Here is a 24,230-nt window from a genome sequence, read left to right as displayed (position 1 = left end):
TTTAAAAATTATCCAGCCCCGTTTTTAGTGCCTTGCATTTAGCTGTCTTTATTTTTAAATAATTTGTATCTCCTTGCCCTCTTTTTTATGATTTTGGTCCTTCTTTTATTCGAGTCTGAATGAATAAATTGTTACATTTTTTTACTCGTTATACTTCTCGCCTTTTCCTTTTTTTAAAAATTATCCAGCCCCGTTTTTAGTGCCTTGCATTTAGCTGTCTTTATTTTTAAATAATTTGTAACTCCTTGCCCTCTTTTCTATGATTTTAGTCCTTCTTTTATTCGAGATTAAATAAATAAATTGTTACATCTCTTTACTCATTATACCTCTCGCCTTTTCCTTTTTTTAAAGATTATCCAGCCCCGTTTTTAGTGCCTTGCATTTAGTTGTCTTTATTTTTAAATAATATATAACTCCGTGCCCTCTTTTTTATGATATTGGTCCCTCTTTTATTCGAGTTTAAATAAATAAATTGTAGCATTTTTTTACTTATTAATTCTCTCGCTTTTTCCATTTTTTAAAAATTATCCAGCCCCGTTTTTAGTTCCTTGCATTTAGCTGTCTTTATTTTTAAATAATATCTAACTCCTTGCCCTCTTTTCTACGATTTTAGTCCTTCTTTTATTCGAGTCTAAATAAATAAATTCTTACATTTCTTTACTCATTATAGCTCTTGCTTTTTCCTTTTTTTTTAAATTATGCAGCCCCGTTTTTAATGCCTTGCATTAAGCTGTCTTTATTTTTAATTAATATGTAACTCCATGCCCTCTTTTCTATGATTTTAGTCCTTCTTTCATTCGAGTCTAAATAAATAAATTGTAGCATTTTTTTAGTTATTAAACCTCTCGCTTTTTCCTTTTTTTAAAAATTATCCAGCCCCGTTTTTAGTGCCTTGCATTTACCTGTCTTTATTTTTAAATAATATCTAACTCCTTGACCTCTTTTCTATGATTTTGGTCCTTCTTTTATTCGAGTTTAAATAAATAAATTGTAGCATTTTTTTACTTATTAATTCTCTCGCTTTTTCCATTTTTTAAAAATTATCCAGCCCCGTTTTTAGTTCCTTGCATTTAGCTGTCTTTATTTTTAAATAATATCTTAATCCTTGCCCTCTTTTCTACGATTTTAGTCCTTCTTTTATTCGAGTCTAAATAAATAAATTGTTACATTTCTTTACTCATTATACCTCTCGCTTTTTCCTTTTTTTAAAAATTATCCAGCCCCGTTTTTAGTGCCTTGCATTTAGCTGTCTTTATTTTTAAATAATTTGTATCTCCTTGCCCTCTTTTTTATGATTTTGGTCCTTCTTTTATTCGAGTCTGAATAAATAAATTGTTACATTTTTTTACTCGTTATACTTCTCGCCTTTTCCTTTTTTTAAAAATTATCCAGCCCCGTTTTTAGTGCCTTGCATTTAGCTGTCTTTATTTTTAAATAATATGTAACTCGTTGCCCTCTTTTCTATGATTTTGGTCCTTCTTTTATTCGAGTCTAAATAAATAAATTGTTACATTTGTTTACTCATTATACCTCTAGCTTTTTCCTTTTTTTAAAAATTATCCAGCCCCGGTTTTAGTGCCTTGCATTTAGCTGTCTTTATTTTTAAATAATTTGTAACTCCTTGCCCTCTTTTTTATGATTTTGGTCCTTCTTTTATTCGAGTCTGAATAAATAAATTGTTTCATTTTTTTACTCGTTATACTTCTCGCTTTTTCCTTTTTTTAAAAATTATCCAGCCCCGTTTTTAGTTCCTTGCATTTAGCTGTCTTTATTTTTAAATAATATGTAACTCGTTGCCCTCTTTTCTATGATTTTAGTCCTTCTTTTATTCGAGTTTAAATAAATAAATTGTTACATCTCTTTACTCATTATACCTCTCGCTTTTTCCTTTTTTTAAAGATTATCCAGCCCCGTTTTTAGTGCCTTGCATTTAGTTGTCTTTATTTTTAAATAATATATAGCTCCGTGCCCTTTTTTTTATGATTTTAGTCCTTCTTTTATTCGAGTCTAAATAAATAAATTGTTACATCTCTTTACTCATTATACCTCTCGCTTTTTCCTTTTTTTAAAAATTATCCAGCCCCGTTTTTAGTGCCTTGCATTTAGCTGTCTTTATTTTTAAATAATTTGTAACTCCTTGCCCTCTTTTTTATGATTTTGGTCCTTCTTTTATTCGAGTCTGAATAAATAAATTGTTTCATTTTTTTACTCGTTATACTTCTTGCTTTTTCCTTTTTTTAAAAATTATCCAGCCCCGTTTTAAGTGCCTTGCATTTAGCTGTCTTTATTTTTAAATAATTTGTAACTCCTTGCCCTCTTTTTTATGATTTTGGTCCTTCTTTTATTCGAGTCTGAATAAATAAATTGTTACATTTTTTTACTCATTATACCTCTCGCTTTTTCCTTTTTTTAAAGATTATCCAGCCCCGTTTTTAGTGCCTTGCATTTAGTTGTCTTTATTTTTAAATAATATATAACTCCGTGCCCTTTTTTTATGATTTTAGTCCTTCTTTTATTCGAGTCTAAATAAATAAATTGTTACATCTCTTTACTCATTATACCTCTCGCTTTTTCCTTTTTTTAAAAATTATCCAGCCCCGTTTTTAGTGCCTTGCATTTAGCTGTCTTTATTTTTAAATAATTTGTAACTCCTTGCCCTCTTTTTTATGATTTTGGTCCTTCTTTTATTCGAGTCTGAATAAATAAATTGTTTCATTTTTTTACTCGTTATACTTCTTGCTTTTTCCTTTTTTAAAAAATTATCCAGCCCCGTTTTAAGTGCCTTGCATTTAGCTGTCTTTATTTTTAAATAGTTTGTAACTCCTTGCCCTCTTTTTTATGATTTTGGTCCTTCTTTTATTCGAGTCTGAATAAATAAATTGTTACATTTTTTTACTCGTTATACTTCTCGCTTTTTCCTTTTTTTAAAAATTATCCAGCCCCGTTTTTAGTTCCTTGCATTTAGCTGTCTTTATTTTTAAATAATATGTAACTCGTTGCCCTCTTTTCTATGATTTTAGTCCTTCTTTTATTCGAGTCTAATTAAATAAATTGTTACATTTTTTTACTCATTATACCTCTCGTTTTTTCCTTTTCATAAAAATTATCCAGTCCCGTTTTTAGTGCCTTGCATTTAGCTGTCTTTATTTTTAAATAATATCTAACTCCTTGCCCTCTTTTCTATGATTTTGGTCCTTCTTTTATTCGAGTCTGAATAAATAAATTGTTACATTTTTTTACTCATTATACCTCTCGTTTTTTCCTTTTCATAAAAATTATCCAGCCCCGTTTTTAGTGCCTTGCATTTAGCTGTCTTTATTTTTAAATAATTTGTAACTCCTTGCCCTCTTTTTTATGATTTTGGTCCTTCTGTTATTCGAGTCTGAATAAATAAATTGTTACATTTTTTTACTCGTTATACCTCTCGCTTTTTCCTTTTTTTAAAAATTATCCAGTCCCGTTTTTAGTTCCTTGCATTTAGCTGTCTTTATTTTTAAATAATTTGTAACTCCTTGCCCTCTTTTTTATGATTTTGGTCCTTCTTTTATTCGAGTCTGAATAAATAAATTGTTACATTTTTTTACTCGTTATACCTCTCGCTTTTTCCTTTTTTTAAAAATTATCCAGTCCCGTTTTTAGTTCCTTGCATTTAGTTGTCTTTATTTTTAAATAATATATAACTCCGTGCCCTTTTTTTTATGATTTTAGTCCTTCTTTTATTCGAGTCTAAATAAATAAATTGTTACATCTCTTTACTCATTATACCTCTCGCTTTTTCCTTTTTTTAAAAATTATCCAGCCCCGTTTTTAGTGCCTTGCATTTAGCTGTCTTTATTTTTAAATAATTTGTAACTCCTTGCCCTCTTTTTTATGATTTTGGTCCTTCTTTTATTCGAGTCTGAATAAATAAATTGTTTCATTTTTTTACTCGTTATACTTCTTGCTTTTTCCTTTTTTTAAAAATTATCCAGCCCCGTTTTAAGTGCCTTGCATTTAGCTGTCTTTATTTTTAAATAGTTTGTAACTCCTTGCCCTCTTTTCTATAATTTTAGTCCTTCTTTTATTCGAGTCTAATTAAATAAATTGTTACATTTTTTTACTCATTATACCTCTCGTTTTTTCCTTTTTATAAAAATTATCCAGTCCCGTTTTTAGTGCCTTGCATTTAGCTGTCTTTATTTTTAAATAATATCTAACTCCTTGCCCTCTTTTCTATGATTTTGGTCCTTCTTTTATTCGAGTCTAAATAAATAAATTGTTACATTTCTTTACTCATTATACCTCTCGCTTTTTCCTTTTTTTAAAAATTATCCAGCCCCGTTTTAAGTTCCTTGCATTTAGCTGTCTTTATTTTTAAATAATTTGTAACTCCTTGCCCTCTTTTTTATGATTTTGGTCCTTCTGTTATTCGAGTCTGAATAAATAAATTGTTACATTTTTTTACTCGTTATACCTCTCGCTTTTTCCTTTTTTTAAAAATTATCCAGCCCCGTTTTTAGTTCCTTGCATTTAGCTGTCTTTATTTTTAAATAATACGTAACTCCTTGCCCTCTTTTCTAAGATTTTATTCCTTCTTTTTTCGAGTGTAAATAAATAAATTGTTACATTTTTTTACTCGTTATACTTCTCGCTTTTTCCTTTTTTTAAAGATTATCCAGCCCCGTTTTTAGTGCTTTGCATTTAGTTGTCTTTATTTTTAAATAATATTTAACTCGTTGCCCTCTTTTCTATGATTTTAGTCCTTCTTTTATTCGAGTCTAAATAAATAAATTGTTACATTTCTTTACTCATTATACCTCTCGCTTTTTCCTTTTTTTAAAAATTATCCAGCCCCCTTTTAAGTTCCTTGCATTTAGCTGTCTTTATTTTTAAATAATTTGTAACTCCTTGCCCTCTTTTTTATGATTTTGGTCCTTCTGTTATTCGAGTCTTAATAAATAAATTGTTACATTTTTTTACTCGTTATACCTCTCGCTTTTTCCTTTTTTTAAAAATTATCCAGCCCCGTTTTTAGTTCCTTGCATTTAGCTGTCTTTATTTTTAAATAATATGTAACTCGTTGCCCTCTTTTCTATGATTTTGGTCCTTCTTTTATTCGAGTCTAAATAAATAAATTGTTACATTTGTTTACTCATTATACCTCTAGCTTTTTCCTTTTTTTAAAAATTATCCAGCCCCGGTTTTAGTGCCTTGCATTTAGCTGTCTTTATTTTTAAATAATTTGTAACTCCTTGCCCTCTTTTTTATGATTTTGGTCCTTCTTTTATTCGAGTCTGAATAAATAAATTGTTTCATTTTTTTACTCGTTATACTTCTTGCTTTTTCCTTTTTTTAAAAATTATCCAGCCCCGTTTTAAGTGCCTTGCATTTAGCTGTCTTTATTTTTAAATAATTTGTAACTCCTTGCCCTCTTTTCTATGATTTTAGTCCTTCTTTTATTCGAGTCTGAATAAATAAATTGTTTCATTTTTTTACTCGTTATACTTCTTGCTTTTTCCTTTTTTTAAAAATTATCCAGCCCCGTTTTAAGTGCCTTGCATTTAGCTGTCTTTATTTTTAAATAATTTGTAACTCCTTGCCCTCTTTTTTATGATTTTGGTCCTTCTTTTATTCGAGTCTAAATAAATAAATTGTTACATTTGTTTACTCATTATACCTCTAGCTTTTTCCTTTTTTTAAAAATTATCCAGCCCCGGTTTTAGTGCCTTGCATTTAGCTGTCTTTATTTTTAAATAATTTGTAACTCCTTGCCCTCTTTTTTATGATTTTGTTCCTTCTTTTATTCGAGTCTGAATAAATAAATTGTTACATTTTTTTACTCATTATACCTCTCGCTTTTTCCTTTTTTTAAAAAATATCCAGCCCCGTTTTTAGTACCTTGCATTTAGCTGTCTTTATTTTTTAATAATATATAACTCCTTGCCCTCTTTTCTATGATTTTAGTCCTTCTTTTATTCGAGTCTAAATAAATAAATTGTTACATTTCTTTACTCGTTATACTTCTCGCCTTTTCCTTTTTTTAAAAATTATCCAGCCCCGTTTTTAGTGCCTTGCATTTAGCTGTCTTTATTTTTAAATAATATGTAACTCGTTGCCCTCTTTTCTATGATTTTGGTCCTTCTTTTATTCGAGTCTAAATAAATAAATTGTTACATCTCTTTACTCATTATACCTCTCGCTTTTTCCTTTTTTTAAAGATTATCCAGTCCCGTTTTTAGTGCCTTGCATTTAGTTGTCTTTATTTTTAAATAATATGTAACTCCGTGCGCTCTTTTCTATGATTTTAGTCCTTCTTTTATTCGAGTCTAAATAAATAAATTGTTACATCTCTTTACTCATTATACCTCTCGCTTTTTCCTTTTTTTAAAAATTATCCAGCCCCGTTTTTAGTGCCTTGCATTTAGCTGTCTTTATTTTTAAATAATATGTAACTCGTTGCCCTCTTTTCTATGATTTTGGTCCTTCTTTTATTCGAGTCTAAATAAATAAATTGTTACATTTGTTTTCTCATTATACCTCTAGCTTTTTCCTTTTTTTAAAAATTATCCAGCCCCGGTTTTAGTGCCTTGCATTTAGCTGTCTTTATTTTTAAATAATTTGTAACTCCTTGCCCTCTTTTTTATGATTTTGGTCCTTCTTTTATTCGAGTCTGAATAAATAAATTGTTACATTTTTTTACTCATTATACCTCTCGCTTTTTCCTTTTTTTAAAAATTATCCAGCCCCGTTTTTAGTACCTTGCATTTAGCTGTCTTTATTTTTAAATAATATATAACTCCTTGCCCTCTTTTCTATGATTTTAGTCCTTCTTTTATTCGAGTCTAAATAAATAAATTGTTACATTTCTTTACTCATTATACCTCTCGCTTTTTCCTTTTTTTAAAAATTATCCAGCCCCGTTTTTAGTACCTTGCATTTAGCTGTCTTTATTTTTAAATAATATATAACTTCTTGCCCTATTTTCTATGATTTTAGTCCTTCTTTTATTCGAGTCTAAATAAATAAATTGTTACATTTCTTTACTCATTATACCTCTCGCTTTTTCCTTTTTTTAAAAATTATCCAGCCCCGTTTTTAGTGCCTTACATTTACCTGTCTTTATTTTTAAATAATATATAACTCCGTGCCCTTTTTTTATGATTTTAGTCCTTCTTTTATTCGAGTCTAAATAAATAAATTGTTACATTTCTTTACTCATTACACCTCTCGTTTTTTCCTTTTTTTAAAAATTATCAAGCCCCGTTGTTAGTGCTTTGCATTTAGCTGTCTTTATTTTTAAATAATTTGTAACTCCTTGCCCTCTTTTTTATGATTTTGGTCCTTTTTTTTTGAGTCTGAATAAATAAATTGTTTCATTTTTTTACTCGTTATACTTCTTGCTTTTTCCTTTTTTTAAAAATTATCCAGCCCCGTTTTAAGTGCCTTGCATTTAGCTGTCTTTATTTTTAAATAATTTGTAACTCCTTGCCCTCTTCTTTATGATTTTGGTCCTTCTTTTATTCGAGTCTGAATAAATAAATTGTTACATTTTTTTACTCGTTATACTTCTCGCTTTTTCCTTTTTTTAAAAATTATCCAGCCCCGTTTTTAGTTCCTTGCATTTAGCTGTCTTTATTTTTAAATAATATGTAACTCGTTGCCCTCTTTTCTATGATTTTAGTTCTTCTTTTATTCGAGTCTAAATAAATAAATTGTTACATTTCTTTACTCATTATACCTCTCGCTTTTTCCTTTTTTTAAAAATTATCCAGCCCCGTTTTTAGTGCCTTGCATTTAGCTGTCTGTATTTTTAAATAATATCTAACTCCTTGCCCTCTTTTCTATGATTTTGGTCCTTCTTTTATTCGAGTCTAAATAAATAAATTGTTACATCTCTTTACTCATTATACCTCTCGCTTTTTCCTTTTTTTAAAAATTATCCAGCCCCGTTTTTAGTGCCTTGCATTTAGCTGTCTTTATTTTTAAATAATATGTAACTCGTTGCCCTCTTTTCTATGATTTTGGTCCTTCTTTTATTCGAGTCTAAATAAATAAATTGTTACATTTGTTTTCTCATTATACCTCTAGCTTTTTCCTTTTTTTAAAAATTATCCAGCCCCGGTTTTAGTGCCTTGCATTTAGCTGTCTTTATTTTTAAATAATTTGTAACTCCTTGCCCTCTTTTTTATGATTTTGGTCCTTCTTTTATTCGAGTCTGAATAAATAAATTGTTACATTTTTTTACTCATTATACCTCTCGCTTTTTCCTTTTTTTAAAAATTATCCAGCCCCGTTTTTAGTACCTTGCATTTAGCTGTCTTTATTTTTAAATAATATATAACTCCTTGCCCTCTTTTCTATGATTTTAGTCCTTCTTTTGTTCGAGTCTAAATAAATAAATTGTTACATTTCTTTACTCATTATACCTCTCGCTTTTTCCTTTTTTTAAAAATTATCCAGCCCCGTTTTTAGTACCTTGCATTTAGCTGTCTTTATTTTTAAATAATATATAACTTCTTGCCCTATTTTCTATGATTTTAGTCCTTCTTTTATTTGAGTCTAAATAAATAAATTGTTACATTTCTTTACTCATTATACCTCTCGCTTTTTCCTTTTTTTAAAAATTATCCAGCCCCGTTTTTAGTGCCTTACATTTACCTGTCTTTATATTTAAATAATATATAACTCCGTGCCCTTTTTTTATGATTTTAGTCCTTCTTTTATTCGAGTCTAAATAAATAAATTGTTACATTTCTTTACTCATTACACCTCTCGTTTTTTCCTTTTTTTAAAAATTATCAAGCCCCGTTGTTAGTGCTTTGCATTTAGCTGTCTTTATTTTTAAATAATTTGTAACTCCTTGCCCTCTTTTTTATGATTTTGGTCCTTCTTTTATTCGAGTCTGAATAAATAAATTGTTTCATTTTTTTACTCGTTATACTTCTTGCTTTTTCCTTTTTTTAAAAATTATCCAGCCCCGTTTTAAGTGCCTTGCATTTAGCTGTCTTTATTTTTAAATAATTTGTAACTCCTTGCCCTCTTTTTTATGATTTTGGTCCTTCTTTTATTCGAGTCTGAATAAATAAATTGTTACATTTTTTTACTCGTTATACTTCTCGCTTTTTCCTTTTTTTAAAAATTATCCAGCCCCGTTTTTAGTTCCTTGCATTTAGCTGTCTTTATTTTTAAATAATATGTAACTCGTTGCCCTCTTTTCTATGATTTTAGTTCTTCTTTTATTCGAGTCTAAATAAATAAATTGTTACATTTCTTTACTCATTATACCTCTCGCTTTTTCCTTTTTTAAAAAATTATCCAGCCCCGTTTTTAGTGCCTTGCATTTAGCTGTCTTTATTTTTAAATAATATCTAACTCCTTGCCCTCTTTTCTATGATTTTGGTCCTTCTTTTATTCGAGTCTAAATAAATAAATTGTTACATTTCTTTACTCATTATACCTCTCGCTTTTTCCTTTTTTTAAAAATTATCCAGCCCCGTTTTAAATGCCTTGCATTTAGCTGTCTTTATTTTTAAATAATTTGTAACTCCTTGCCCTCTTTTTTATGATTTTGGTCCTTCTTTTATTCGAGTCTGAATAAATAAATTGTTACATTTTTTTACTCGTTATACTTCTCGCTTTTTCCTTTTTTTAAAAATTATCCAGCCCCGTTTTTAGTTCCTTGCATTTAGCTGTCTTTATTTTTAAATAATATGTAACTCGTTGCCCTCTTTTCTATGATTTTAGTTCTTCTTTTATTCGAGTCTAAATAAATAAATTGTTACATTTCTTTACTCATTATACCTCTCGCTTTTTCCTTTTTTTAAAAATTATCCAGCCCCGTTTTAAGTGCCTTGCATTTAGCTGTCTTTATTTTTAAATAATTTGTAACTCCTTGCCCTCTTTTTTATGATTTTGGTCCTTCTTTTATTCGAGTCTGAATAAATAAATTGTTACATTTTTTTACTCGTTATATTTCTCGCTTTTTCCTTTTTTTAAAAATTATCCAGCCCCGTTTTTAGTTCCTTGCATTTAGCTGTCTTTATTTTTAAATAATATGTAACTCCTTGCCCTCTTTTCTAAGATTTTATTCCTTCTTTTTTCGAGTGTAAATAATTAAATTGTTACATTTTTTTACTCGTTATACTTCTCGCCTTTTCCTTTTTTTAAAAATTATCCAGCCCCGTTTTTAGTGCCTTGCATTTAGCTGTCTTTATTTTTAAATAATATGTAACTCGTTGCCCTCTTTTCTATGATTTTGGTCCTTCTTTTATTCGAGTCTAAATAAATAAATTGTTACATTTGTTTACTCATTATACCTCTAGCTTTTTCCTTTTTTTAAAAATTATCCTGCCCCGTTTTTAGTGCCTTGCATTTAGCTGTCTTTATTTTTAAATAGTTTGTAACTCCTTGCCCTCTTTTTTATGATTTTGGTCCTTCTTTTATTCGATTCTGAATAAACAAATTGTTTCATTTTTTTACTCGTTATACTTCTCGCTTTTTCCTTTTTTTAAAAATTATCCAGCCCCGTTTTTAGTTCCTTGCATTTAGCTGTCTTTATTTTTAAATAATATGTAACTCGTTGCCCTCTTTTCTATGATTTTAGTCCTTCTTTTATTCGAGTTTAAATAAATAAATTGTTACATCTCTTTACTCATTATACCTCTCGCTTTTTCCTTTTTTTAAAGATTATCCAGCCCCGTTTTTAGTGCCTTGCATTTAGTTGTCTTTATTTTTAAATAATATATAACTCCTTGCCCTTTTTTCTATGATTTTAGTCCTTCTTTTATTCGAGTCTAAATAAATAAATTGTTACATTTCTTTACTCATTATACCTCTCGCTTTTTCCTTTTTTTAAAAATTATCCAGCCCCGTTTTTAGTACCTTGCATTTAGCTGTCTTTATTTTTAAATAATATATAACTCCTTGCCCTATTTTCTATGATTTTAGTCCTTCTTTTATTCGAGTCTAAATAAATAAATTGTTACATTTCTTTACTCATTATACCTCTCGCTTTTTCCTTTTTTTAAAAATTATCCAGCCCCGTTTTTAGTGCCTTACATTTACCTGTCTTTATTTTTAAATAATATATAACTCCGTGCCCTTTTTTTATGATTTTAGTGCTTCTTTTATTCGAGTCTAAATAAATAAATTGTTACATTTCTTTACTCATTACACCTCTCGTTTTTTCCTTTTTTTAAAAATTATCAAGCCCCGTTTTTAGTGCTTTGCATTTAGCTGTCTTTATTTTTAAATAATTTGTAACTCCTTGCCCTCTTTTTTATGATTTTGGTCCTTCTTTTATTCGAGTCTGAATAAATAAATTGTTTCATTTTTTTACTCGTTATACTTCTTGCTTTTTCCTTTTTTTAAAAATTATCCAGCCCCGTTTTAAGTGCCTTGCATTTAGCTGTCTTTATTTTTAAATAATTTGTAACTCCTTGCCCTCTTTTTTATGATTTTGGTCCTTCTTTTATTCGAGTCTGAATAAATAAATTGTTACATTTTTTTACTCGTTATACTTCTCGCTTTTTCCTTTTTTTAAAAATTATCCAGCCCCGTTTTTAGTTCCTTGCATTTAGCTGTCTTTATTTTTAAATAATATGTAACTCGTTGCCCTCTTTTCTATGATTTTAGTTCTTCTTTTATTCGAGTCTAAATAAATAAATTGTTACATTTCTTTACTCATTATACCTCTCGCTTTTTCCTTTTTTTAAAAATTATCCAGCCCCGTTTTTAGTGCCTTGCATTTAGCTGTCTTTATTTTTAAATAATATCTAACTCCTTGCCCTCTTTTCTATGATTTTGGTCCTTCTTTTATTCGAGTCTAAATAAATAAATTGTTACATTTCTTTACTCATTATACCTCTCGCTTTTTCCTTTTTTTAAAAATTATCCAGCCCCGTTTTAAATGCCTTGCATTTAGCTGTCTTTATTTTTAAATAATTTGTAACTCCTTGCCCTCTTTTTTATGATTTTGGTCCTTCTTTTATTCGAGTCTGAATAAATAAATTGTTACATTTTTTTACTCGTTATATTTCTCGCTTTTTCCTTTTTTTAAAAATTATCCAGCCCCGTTTTTAGTTCCTTGCATTTAGCTGTCTTTATTTTTAAATAATATGTAACTCCTTGCCCTCTTTTCTAAGATTTTATTCCTTCTTTTTTCGAGTGTAAATAATTAAATTGTTACATTTTTTTACTCGTTATACTTCTCGCCTTTTCCTTTTTTTAAAAATTATCCAGCCCCGTTTTTAGTGCCTTGCATTTAGCTGTCTTTATTTTTAAATAATATGTAACTCGTTGCCCTCTTTTCTATGATTTTGGTCCTTCTTTTATTCGAGTCTAAATAAATAAATTGTTACATTTGTTTACTCATTATACCTCTAGCTTTTTCCTTTTTTTAAAAATTATCCTGCCCCGTTTTTAGTGCCTTGCATTTAGCTGTCTTTATTTTTAAATAGTTTGTAACTCCTTGCCCTCTTTTTTATGATTTTGGTCCTTCTTTTATTCGATTCTGATTAAATAAATTGTTTCATTTTTTTACTCGTTATACTTCTCGCTTTTTCCTTTTTTTAAAAATTATCCAGCCCCGTTTTTAGTTCCTTGCATTTAGCTGTCTTTATTTTTAAATAATATGTAACTCGTTGCCCTCTTTTCTATGATTTTAGTCCTTCTTTTATTCGAGTTTAAATAAATAAATTGTTACATCTCTTTACTCATTATACCTCTCGCTTTTTCCTTTTTTTAAAGATTATCCAGCCCCGTTTTTAGTGCCTTGCATTTAGTTGTCTTTATTTTTAAATAATATATAACTCCTTGCCCTCTTTTTTATGATTTTAGTCCTTCTTTCATTCGAGTCTAAATAAATAAATTGTTACATTTCTTTATTCATTACACCTCTCGCTTTTTCCTTTTTTTAAAAATTATCCAGCCCCGTTTTTAGTGCCTTGCATTTACCTGTCTTTATTTTTAAATAATATATATCTCCGTGCCCTTTTTTTTATGATTTTAGTCCTTCTTTTATTCGAGTCTAAATAAATAAATTGTTACATTTCTTTACTCATTATACCTCTCGCTTTTTCCTTTTTTTAAAAATTATCCAGCCCCGTTTTTAGTACCTTGCATTTAGCTGTCTTTATTTTTAAATAATATATAACTCCTTGCCCTCTTTTCTATGATTTTAGTCCTTCTTTTATTCGAGTCTAAATAAATAAATTGTTACATTTCTTTACTCATTATACCTCTCGCTTTTTCCTTTTTTTAAAAATTATCCAGCCCCGTTTTTAGTACCTTGCATTTAGCTGTCTTTATTTTTAAATAATATATAACTCCTTGCCCTCTTTTCTATTATTTTAGTCCTTCTTTTATTCGAGTCTAAATAAATAAATTGTTACATTTCTTTACTCATTATACCTCTCGCTTTTTCCTTTTTTTAAAAATTATCCAGCCCCGTTTTTAGTACCTTGCATTTAGCTGTCTTTATTTTTAAATAATATATAACTCCTTGCCCTATTTTCTATGATTTTAGTCCTTCTTTTATTCGAGTCTAAATAAATAAATTGTTACATTTCTTTACTCATTATACCTCTCGCTTTTTCCTTTTTTTAAAAATTATCCAGCCCCGTTTTTAGTGCCTTACATTTACCTGTCTTTATTTTTAAATAATATATAACTCCGTGCCCTTTTTTTATGATTTTAGTCCTTCTTTTATTCGAGTCTAAATAAATAAATTGTTACATTTCTTTACTCATTACACCTCTCGTTTTTTCCTTTTTTTAAAAATTATCAAGCCCCGTTGTTAGTGCTTTGCATTTAGCTGTCTTTATTTTTAAATAATTTGTAACTCCTTGCCCTCTTTTTTATGATTTTGGTCCTTCTTTTATTCGAGTCTGAATAAATAAATTGTTTCATTTTTTTACTCGTTATACTTCTTGCTTTTTCCTTTTTTTAAAAATTATCCAGCCCCGTTTTAAGTGCCTTGCATTTAGCTGTCTTTATTTTTAAATAATTTGTAACTCCTTGCCCTCTTTTTTATGATTTTGGTCCTTCTTTTATTCGAGTCTGAATAAATAAATTGTTACATTTATTTACTCGTTATACTTCTCGCTTTTTCCTTTTTTTAAAAATTATCCAGCCCCGTTTTTAGTTCCTTGCATTTAGCTGTCTTTATTTTTAAATAATATGTAACTCGTTGCCCTCTTTTCTATGATTTTAGTTCTTCTTTTATTCGAGTCTAAATAAATAAATTGTTACATTTCTTTACTCATTATACCTCTCGCTTTTTCCTTTTTTTAAAAATTATCCAGCCCCGTTTTTAGTGCCTTGCATTTAGCTGTCTTTATTTTTAAATAATATCTAACTCCTTGCCCTCTTTTCTATGATTTTGGTCCTTCTTTTATTCGAGTCTAAATAAATAAATTGTTACATTTCTTTACTCATTATACCTCTCGCTTTTTCCTTTTTTTAAAAATTATCCAGCCCCGTTGTTAGTTCCTTGCATTTAGCTGTCTTTATTTTTAAATAATATCTAACTCCTTGCCCTCTTTTCTATGATTTTGGTCCTTCTTTTATTCGAGTCTAAATAAATAAATTGTTACATTTCTTTACTCATTATACCTCTCGCTTTTTCCTTTTTTTAAAAATTATCCAGCCCCGTTTTAAATGCCTTGCATTTAGCTGTCTTTATTTTTAAATAATTTGTAACTCCTTGCCCTCTTTTTTATGATTTTGGTCCTTCTTTTATTCGAGTCTGAATAAATAAATTGTTACATTTTTTTACTCGTTATATTTCTCGCTTTTTCCTTTTTTTAAAAATTATCCAGCCCCGTTTTTAGTTCCTTGCATTTAGCTGTCTTTATTTTTAAATAATATGTAACTCCTTGCCCTCTTTTCTAAGATTTTATTCCTTCTTTTTTCGAGTGTAAATAATTAAATTGTTACATTTTTTTACTTGTTATACTTCTCGCCTTTTCCTTTTTTTAAAAATTATCCAGCCCCGTTTTTAGTGCCTTGCATTTAGCTGTCTTTATTTTTAAATAATATGTAACTCGTTGCCCTCTTTTCTATGATTTTGGTCCTTCTTTTATTCGAGTCTAAATAAATAAATTGTTACATTTGTTTACTCATTATACCTCTAGCTTTTTCCTTTTTTTAAAAATTATCCTGCCCCGTTTTTAGTGCCTTGCATTTAGCTGTCTTTATTTTTAAATAGTTTGTAACTCCTTGCCCTCTTTTTTATGATTTTGGTCCTTCTTTTATTCGATTCTGAATAAATAAATTGTTTCATTTTTTTACTCGTTATACTTCTCGCTTTTTCCTTTTTTTAAAAATTATCCAGCCCCGTTTTTAGTTCCTTGCATTTAGCTGTCTTTATTTTTATATAATATGTAACTCGTTGCCCTCTTTTCTATGATTTTAGTCCTTCTTTTATTCGAGTTTAAATAAATAAATTGTTACATCTCTTTACTCATTATACCTCTCGCTTTTTCCTTTTTTTAAAGATTATCCAGCCCCGTTTTTAGTGCTTTGCATTTAGCTGTCTTTATTTTTAAATAATATTTTACTCCTTGCCCTCTTTCCTATGATTTTAGTCCTTCTTTTATTCGAGTCTAAATAAATAAATTGTTAAATTTTTTTACTCATTATACCTCTCGCTTTTTCCTTTTTATAAAAATTATCCAGCCCCCTTTTTAGTGCATTGCATTTACCTGTCTTTATTTTTAAATAATATTTTACTCCTTGCCCTCTTTTCTATGATTTTAGTCCTTCTTTTATTCGAGTTTAAATAAATAAATTGTAGCATTTTTTTAGTTATTAAACCTCTCGCTTTTTCCTTTTTTTTAAATTTATCCAGCCCCGTTTTTAGTGCCTTGCATTTACCTGTCTTTATTTTTAAATAATATCTTACTCCTTGCCCTCTTTTCTATGATTTTAGTCCTTCTTTTATTCGAGTTTAAATAAATAAATTGTAGCATTTTTTTAGTTATTAAACCTCTCGCTTTTTCCTTTTTTTTAAATTTATCCAGCCCTCTTTTTAGTGCCTTGCATATACCTGTCTTTATTTTTAAATAATATCTAACTCCTTGCCCTCTTTTCTATGATTTTAGTCCTTCTTTCATTTGAGTCTAAATAAATAAATTGTTACATTTCTTTACTCATTATACCTCTCGCCTTTTCCTTTTTTAAAAATTACCCAGCCCCGTTTTTAGTGCCTTGCATTTACCTGTCTCTATTTTTAAATAATATGTAACTCCTTGCCCTCTTTTCTATGATTTTAGTCCTTCTTTTATTCGAGTCTAAATAAATAAATTGTTACATTTCTTTACTCATTATACCTCTCGCTTTTTCCTTTTTTTAAAAATTATCCAGCCCCGTTGTTAGTGCTTTGCATTTAGGTGTCTTTATATTTAAATAATATTTAACTCCTTGCCCTCTTTTTTATGATTTTAGTCCTTCTTTTATTCGAGTCTAAATAAATAAATTGTTACATTTCTTTACTCATTATACCTCTCGCTTTTTCCTTTTTTTAAAAATTATCCAGCCCCGTTGTTAGTTCCTTGCATTTAGCTGTCTTTATTTTTAAATAATATTTAACTCCTTGCCCTCTTTTCTATGATTTTAGTCCTTCTTTTATTCGAGATTAAATAAATAAATTGTTACATTTCTTTACTCATTATACCTCTCGCTTTTTCCTTTTTTTAAAAATTATCCAGCCCCGTTTTTAGTTCCTTGCATTTAGCTGTCTTTATTTTTAAATAATATGTAACTCGTTGCCCTCTTTTCTATGATTTTAGTCCTTCTTTTATTCGAGATTAAATAAATAAATTGTTACATCTCTTTACTCATTATACCTCTCGCTTTTTCCTTTTTTTAAAAATTATCCAGCCCCGTTTTTAGTTCCTTGCATTTAGCTGTCTTTATTTTTAAATAATATGTAACTCCTTGCCCTCTTTTCTATGATTTTGGTCCTTCTTTTATTCGAGTCTAAATAAATAAATTGTTACATTTCTTTACTCATTATACCTCTAGCTTTTTCCTTTTTTTAAAAATTATCCAGCCCCGTTTTTAGTGCCTTGCATTTAGCTGTCTTTTTTTTTAAATAATATCTAACTCCTTGCCCTCTTTTCTATGATTTTGGTCCTTCTTTTATTCGAGTCTAAATAAATAAATTGTTACATTTCTTTACTCATTATACCTCTCGCTTTTTCCTTTTTTTAAAAATTATCCAGCCCCATTTTTAGTGCCTTGCATTTAGCTGTCTTTATTTTTAAATAATATCTAACTCCTTGCCCTCTTTTCTATGATTTTGGTCCTTCTTTTATTCGAGTCTAAATAAATAAATTGTTACATTTCTTTACTCATTATACCTCTCGTTTTTTCCTTTTTTTAAAAATTATCCAGCCCCGTTTTTAGTGCCTTGCATTTAGCTGTCTTTATTTTTAAATAATATCTAACTCCTTGCCCTCTTTTCTATCATTTTAGTCCTTCTTTTATTCGAGTCTAAATAAATAAATTGTTACATTTCTTTACTCATTATACCTCTCGTTTTTTCCTTTTTTTAAAAATTATCCAGCCCCGTTTTTAGTTCCTTGCATTTAGCTGTCTTTATTTTTAAATAATATGTAACTCGTTGCCCTCTTTTCTATGATTTTAGTCCTTCTTTTATTCGAGTCTAAATAAATAAATTGTTACATTTCTTTACTCATTATACCTCTCGCTTTTTCCTTTTTTTAAAGATTATCCAGCCCCGTTTTTAGTGCCTTGCATTTAGTTGTCTTTATTTTTAAATAATATATAACTCCGTGCCCTTTTTTTATGATTTTAGTCCTTCTTTTATGCGAGTTTATATAAATAAATTGTTACATTTTTTTACTCATTATACCTCTCGCTTTTTCCTTTTTTAAAAATTATCCAGCCCCGTTTTAAGTGCTATGCATTTAGGTGTCTTTATTTTTAAATAATATGTAACTCCTTGCCCTTTTTTCTATGATTTTAGTTTTTCATTTATTCGAGTCTGAATCAATATTTGTTACATTTTTTCACTTACTATACTACTCGCTTTTCCATTTTTAAATAAAGAGACAGTCCCTTTTTTCTTGACTTGAATTTAGCTTTTCACTTTTGAATAGCATAGCACTTTTGAATTTGAATAGAATAACTTTTTGCCCTTTTATCCAGGACTTTTTTCCGTCTTCTCTTCAATCCCACTTTAATAAATTATGATATTTATTCAGTTATTACATCTATTTGTTTTCTCAATTGACAAATTATACAGTCTCTTCTTATACCTTTCATTTAGATCTTTATCTTTTTTTAATGGACTAAACACGTTACCTTGCTCTTGCTTATAGATTTTAGTTGATAATTATATCATGTCTTTCATTTTCAGGTGTCAAATTGGAATGAAAATCTGGTTTCCTATGTTGAAGAAAGTGATATGAAGGGAGTGGCCGGAAGAAGATGGAAGCCAACTATCAGTCATTTGTCAGGAGCACTCAGATGCCGTCTTTTTAGCTGTTTTCGTGGTAGATACCGGATTTGTTCCACTTAACCTGCAGAAAATTTTAGCCATTTTATTAATTTTTTACTGCTATTTAATTTAATTTTATTTAATTTAGGTATTGCTAGGTACTTTTATTGGACCAAATAAGACATTCAAATACTTCGGGATAATGTAATTTCTTGCTAACGATCCTTGTTGCCTACAATATTTTGATCATTTTAGTAGATATTATTACCCATTTACTCATCCTAAGAATATCCTGCTGGAGTGAAGAGTTCCGGTTCATTTCTGCTTTTGAATTCGACTCCCCCCTGTAGGGGTTGAAATGGATTTTGTTTTCAGGAAGGGGCCCCTAGCCCGCTTCATTGCAACCTCATCTCACTTCACCCTACAACCACCAAACCCAATCCTCCTTTCTGCGTTGGAATAGGAGAGAAAATCTATAAAAGAAATGAATTGATAATTTTGCTCCAACAGTTCGTAGACTGCTCTCATATCTTACAATATATAGAAGGAAGATGTAAATATAAAAAGATATAAGAAAGTTAGATGCGACCTTATGACGGATAATTTTAAAATGACCAGCCCTTAAGTTTTCACGTAAATGTGCTCTAGCGTATTCTTGTAGCCATAGAGATAGGCTACTACCATTCCCTTCTATCAAAAGGACTGCTACGAAAAGGTCTTTGCTACAGGGGGATCTCTTTCGCCTAGCAACACTGAATCATTTGTACTTCAAAAAAAGGACACTCCTGAATCATTTGTAAAGCAGACTTCAGCATCAACAATACACTTTAAGATTTTCTTGCGCTCTGTCAATTTCTAAAATAGGTAGCTCTCCTCAAGAGAGAACTCTCTTTGAATAAACAAGGTGTTTAAAACAATGGTCCTTGCAAAGGCCTGATAACAGTCTATTTACACCATATCCTAACAGGCTCTATGTCAAATAGCAACGTTACAACACACCAGATTTCTCATTTCTATCTCTGCCATTAGCACGGACATCAAATCTTAATTAATATAAGCCTATAACAACATCACAGCACTGAGTCATTTGTAAAAACTCTACCAGTTGTTGGAACAGTGTTGTATTCCAGAGGAAATACTCCCCCCGAATTGTTTATGTTTGGTATTTAATTTTTTAGTCTCATATGCAGATAAGTGAGCAATTAACAGGTACCATCCGATGATACTAGTAATACATTACTTTACTATTTTAATTTTTCCTTGACACTTATCGCTAGCAGAAATCTTTTAATAGCAAGTGGTAAACTGGCCACTCTACAGGCACTACAATGCTTGCAAAATGCCTTAGTACACCACGATAAAGTTTCGCTTGTTTTGAAGGCATCTCACTCTCACCTTGAAAAATACTGATTACTGAAACGTTTGACTGTTTTCTATTCATCAAATGTTACCCAATACGAAAGTTTAGAAAATATCCTTTTTTAGAGTGGGGGTATTATTGCTGTTATTAACATCCCCCAAAATCGTTTTAACCGCTTGTGAATGTATTTTAGGATTTAGGAAGTTGTTAAACACTTGTATAAAATGTTAGTCAAACTCACACATTATTCGTTGCAGTTGTTTTAAACTTTAAACGTTTCGCTCAAACTGGTTAGATTCAAGGTCTTCTTTTCTTTGCACGGAGACGTTCCCGTACTCAGTTATAAAGCGTATACTCTGGCAAGGGGAATCATTGGCAAAGAGAAGCCTTAGAAATCTGCCATTGAATTTCTTTTGTCAAAGGCGAGAAGTCTTTGTGCAGCTAGTTTCGGAAGAAACAAATTTTTTATTGCTTAGTTATTAAACCGATTTAATTGTGCATTTGTAAAATGGTCATTTGAATTATGAAATTATGCCTTGAATTTTTCACTTATTTTTCCTGCTTTTCGTTGCGTAAATAATCGAGATTTTCTGTGAGCCGGCTCCGACATTCCTCTGTTTACACAAAGAGAGCCTTTTGTCTCAAATTGAATAGGCAGTGTTTCAGCTTAAAGTTGCTATTCTGGCGAAAGTATACATTGTATCAATTTATACGTTATACCACAGGATGCAGGAGATTGTGCCCGTTCTTTTGGTTTTTTCGCTGAGACGATCGGACCATGTATGGCAAAGTTATTCGACTTTTACTCAGTTTTGACCGAGGGGGATTCAGGATTGCACAAAGCAGTTCAGAAAAAACAATAGGCTTGTGATTCCCAGAGTTTGTAAAGACCTCAGTTTTTGGTGATTTACTCCTAAACTATAATAGCTATGAATTTCTAGTTTAATGCATGAGACGGGCCGTTTGATGATCGATTTTTTGAGCCGTTTCCCGTATTTTTAGGACCAGTTTTAGCCGAGTTATCAAGGATTTTGTCTCGAAAATCGCCAAAAAATGGTTTTTTGGACTTTAAAAATCGAAAACAGCCGCTAAAAATTCGCTGATACATTCTAAAAATCGAGCCAAAAATCGCCTAAATTCTGATATATAGCTTTCTCTGTTTGAAGCTCGCGTTTCTTTTTAAAATCGATTTTTCCGAAAAGTCCACTTTTCAAATTTTCTCAAATTTGCATCGCAGCGTCCAGGCCTGGCCAAAGCCGTTGCTGCGATGGCGACTTATACTTTATACTTAAAAACGGTATTTTTTGGAGTTTTAAAGCGGGGGTAAGCTTTTTACATGCTAAGCCAACTGTTTTGAGTCGAATTAGATGCAATTACAGTGTAATCGCTTGATTTTAAATCATTTTGAAAAACTTCAGTACCTGTCACTAGCCGCCCGTAGCCTGGTCAGCTTTAATAGAGAGAACCACACGAATATCGCTCTATATTCGCATATCAAGAGCGTTGATCATTTAACAGCCGTTTACACACTCTCTTGTTGCATGTTAAATCTGTTTAATCTTTTACAAAGGGATAAATTGCAACAAAATCTTTGCAACTTCACTTTTCCTCGATATGAAGGTCTGGGAATCCCCTTCCATTGGTATATTCAGGCTTGCAAACTTTCTATTGTCTTACCGGGTTACCCTCTAGTTTTTGCCCTTCTAAGGCTTTAATATCAATATGATTGAGAGAAATAGAGCAAAGATGCACTTATCTATCGACTCAAACGCTTAAAAAGCGAATATCGAGCGATTTTCGTGTGTTTTTCTCCATTAAAGCAGATCGGGCGACGGGCGGCTAGTGACATGTACTAAACTTTTTCATAATGTCACTAGCCGCCCGTCGCCCGGTCAGCTTTAATGGAGAGAAACACACGAAAATCGCTCGATATTCGCTTTTTAAGCGTTTGAGTCGATAGATAAGTGCATCTTTGCTCTATTTCTCTCAATCATATTGATATTAAAGCCTTAGAAGGGCAAAAACTAGAGGGTAACCCGGTAAGACAATAGAAAGTTTGCAAGCCTGAATATACCAATGGAAGGGGATTCCCAGACCTTCATATCGAGGAAAAGTGAAGTTGCAAAGATTTTGTTGCAATTAATCCCTTTGTAAAAGATTAAACAGATTCAACATGCAAGAAGAGAGTGTGTAAACGGCTGTTGAATGATCAACGCTCTTGATATGCGAATATAGAGCGATATTCGTGTGGTTCTCTCTATTAAAGCTGACCAGGCTACGGGCGGCTAGTGACATGTACTGAAGTTTTTCAAAATGATTTAAAATCGAGCGATTACACTGTAATGGCATCTAATTCGACTCAAAACAGTTGGCTTAGCATGTAAAATGCTTACCCCCGCTTTAAAACTCCAAAAAAATACCGTTTTTAAGTATAAAGTATAAGTCGCCATCGCAGCAACGGCTTTGGCCAGGCCTGGACGCTGCGATGCAAATTTGAGAAAATTTGAAAAGTGCACTTTTCGGAAAAATCGATTTTAAAAAGAAACGCGAGCTTCAAACAGAGCAAGCTATATATCAGAATTTAGGTGATTTTTGGCTCGATTTTTAGAAAGTGTCAGCGAATTTTTAGCGGCTGTTTTCGATTTTTAAAGTCCAAAAAACCATTTTTTGGCGATTTTCGAGACAAAATCCTTGATAACTCGGCTAAAACTGGTCCTAAAAATACGGGAAACGGCTCAAAAAATCGATCATCAAACGGCCCGTCTCATGCATTAAACTAGAAATTCATAGCTATTATAGTTTAGGAGTAAATCACCAAAAACTGAGGTCTTTACAAACTCTGGGAATCACAAGCCTATTGTTTTTTCTGAACTGCTTTGTGCAATCCTGAATCCCCCTCGGTCAAAACTGAGTAAAAGTCGAATAACTTTGCCATACATGGTCCGATCGTCTCAGCGAAAAAACCAAAAGAACGGGCACAATCTCCTGCATCCTGTGGTATAACGTATAAATTGATACAATGTATACTTTCGCCAGAATAGCAACTTTAAGCTGAAACACTGCCTATTCAATTTGAGACAAAAGGCTCTCTTTGTGTAAACAGAGGAATGTCGGAGCCGGCTCACAGAAAATCTCGATTATTTACGCAACGAAAAGCAGGAAAAATAAGTGAAAAATTCAAGGCATAATTTCATAATTCAAATGACCATTTTACAAATGCACAATTAAATCGGTTTAATAACTAAGCAATAAAAAATTTGTTTCTTCCGAAACTAGCTGCACAAAGACTTCTCGCCTTTGACAAAAGAAATTCAATGGCAGATTTCTAAGGCTTCTCTTTGCCAATGATTCCCCTTGCCAGAGTATACGCTTTATAACTGAGTACGGGAACGTCTCCGTGCAAAGAAAAGAAGACCTTGAATCTAACCAGTTTGAGCGAAACGTTTAAAGTTTAAAACAACTGCAACGAATAATGTGTGAGTTTGACTAACATTTTATACAAGTGTTTAACAACTTCCTAAATCCTAAAATACATTCACAAGCGGTTAAAACGATTTTGGGGGATGTTAATAACAGCAATAATACCCCCACTCTAAAAAAGGATATTTTCTAAACTTTCGTATTGGGTAACATTTGATGAATAGAAAACAGTCAAACGTTTCAGTAATCAGTATTTTTCAAGGTGAGAGTGAGATGCCTTCAAAACAAGCGAAACTTTATCGTGGTGTACTAAGGCATTTTGCAAGCATTGTAGTGCCTGTAGAGTGGCCAGTTTACCACTTGCTATTAAAAGATTTCTGCTAGCGATAAGTGTCAAGGAAAAATTAAAATAGTAAAGTAATGTATTACTAGTATCATCGGATGGTACCTGTTAATTGCTCACTTATCTGCATATGAGACTAAAAAATTAAATACCAAACATAAACAATTCGGGGGGAGTATTTCCTCTGGAATACAACACTGTTCCAACAACTGGTAGAGTTTTTACAAATGACTCAGTGCTGTGATGTTGTTATAGGCTTATATTAATTAAGATTTGATGTCCGTGCTAATGGCAGAGATAGAAATGAGAAATCTGGTGTGTTGTAACGTTGCTATTTGACATAGAACCTGTTAGGATATGGTGTAAATAGACTGTTATCAGGCCTTTGCAAGGACCATTGTTTTAAACACCTTGTTTATTCAAAGAGAGTTCTCTCTTGAGGAGAGCTACCTATTTTAGAAATTGACAGAACGCAAGAAAATCTTAAAGTGTATTGTTGATGCTGAAGTCTGCTTTTATTGACTGAAAATATTTCAATAAGGAGTGTCCTTTTTTTGAAGTACAAATGATTCAGTGTTGCTAGGCGAAAGAGATCCCCCTGTAGCAAAGACCTTTTGTTGCAGTCCTTTTGATAGAAGGGAATGGTAGTAGCCTATCTTTAT

General features: G+C 30.6%; 1 long non-coding RNA gene across 1 annotated transcript in view; it reads left to right on the top strand.

Moving 5' to 3' along the window:
• The window catches only part of LOC148958950 (uncharacterized), a 74,130-nt gene extending 54,905 nt beyond the window's left edge, over positions 1–19,225 (top strand). Inside the window, exon 2 of the long non-coding RNA XR_016144222.1 lies at positions 18,365–19,225. This is a non-coding gene — a long non-coding RNA (uncharacterized LOC148958950). The remainder of the gene's footprint in view (positions 1–18,364) is intronic.
• The last annotated feature ends 5,005 nt before the right edge of the window (positions 19,226–24,230 follow it).

This window comes from Rhopilema esculentum, chromosome 11 (assembly GCF_057945365.1).
Source record: "Rhopilema esculentum isolate cy_ngs chromosome 11, ASM5794536v1, whole genome shotgun sequence".
Lineage (NCBI taxonomy): Eukaryota > Metazoa > Cnidaria > Scyphozoa > Rhizostomeae > Rhizostomatidae > Rhopilema > Rhopilema esculentum.
The sequence above is the reverse complement of the archived record's forward strand: the minus strand, read 5'-3'. Positions and strand labels throughout refer to the sequence as shown.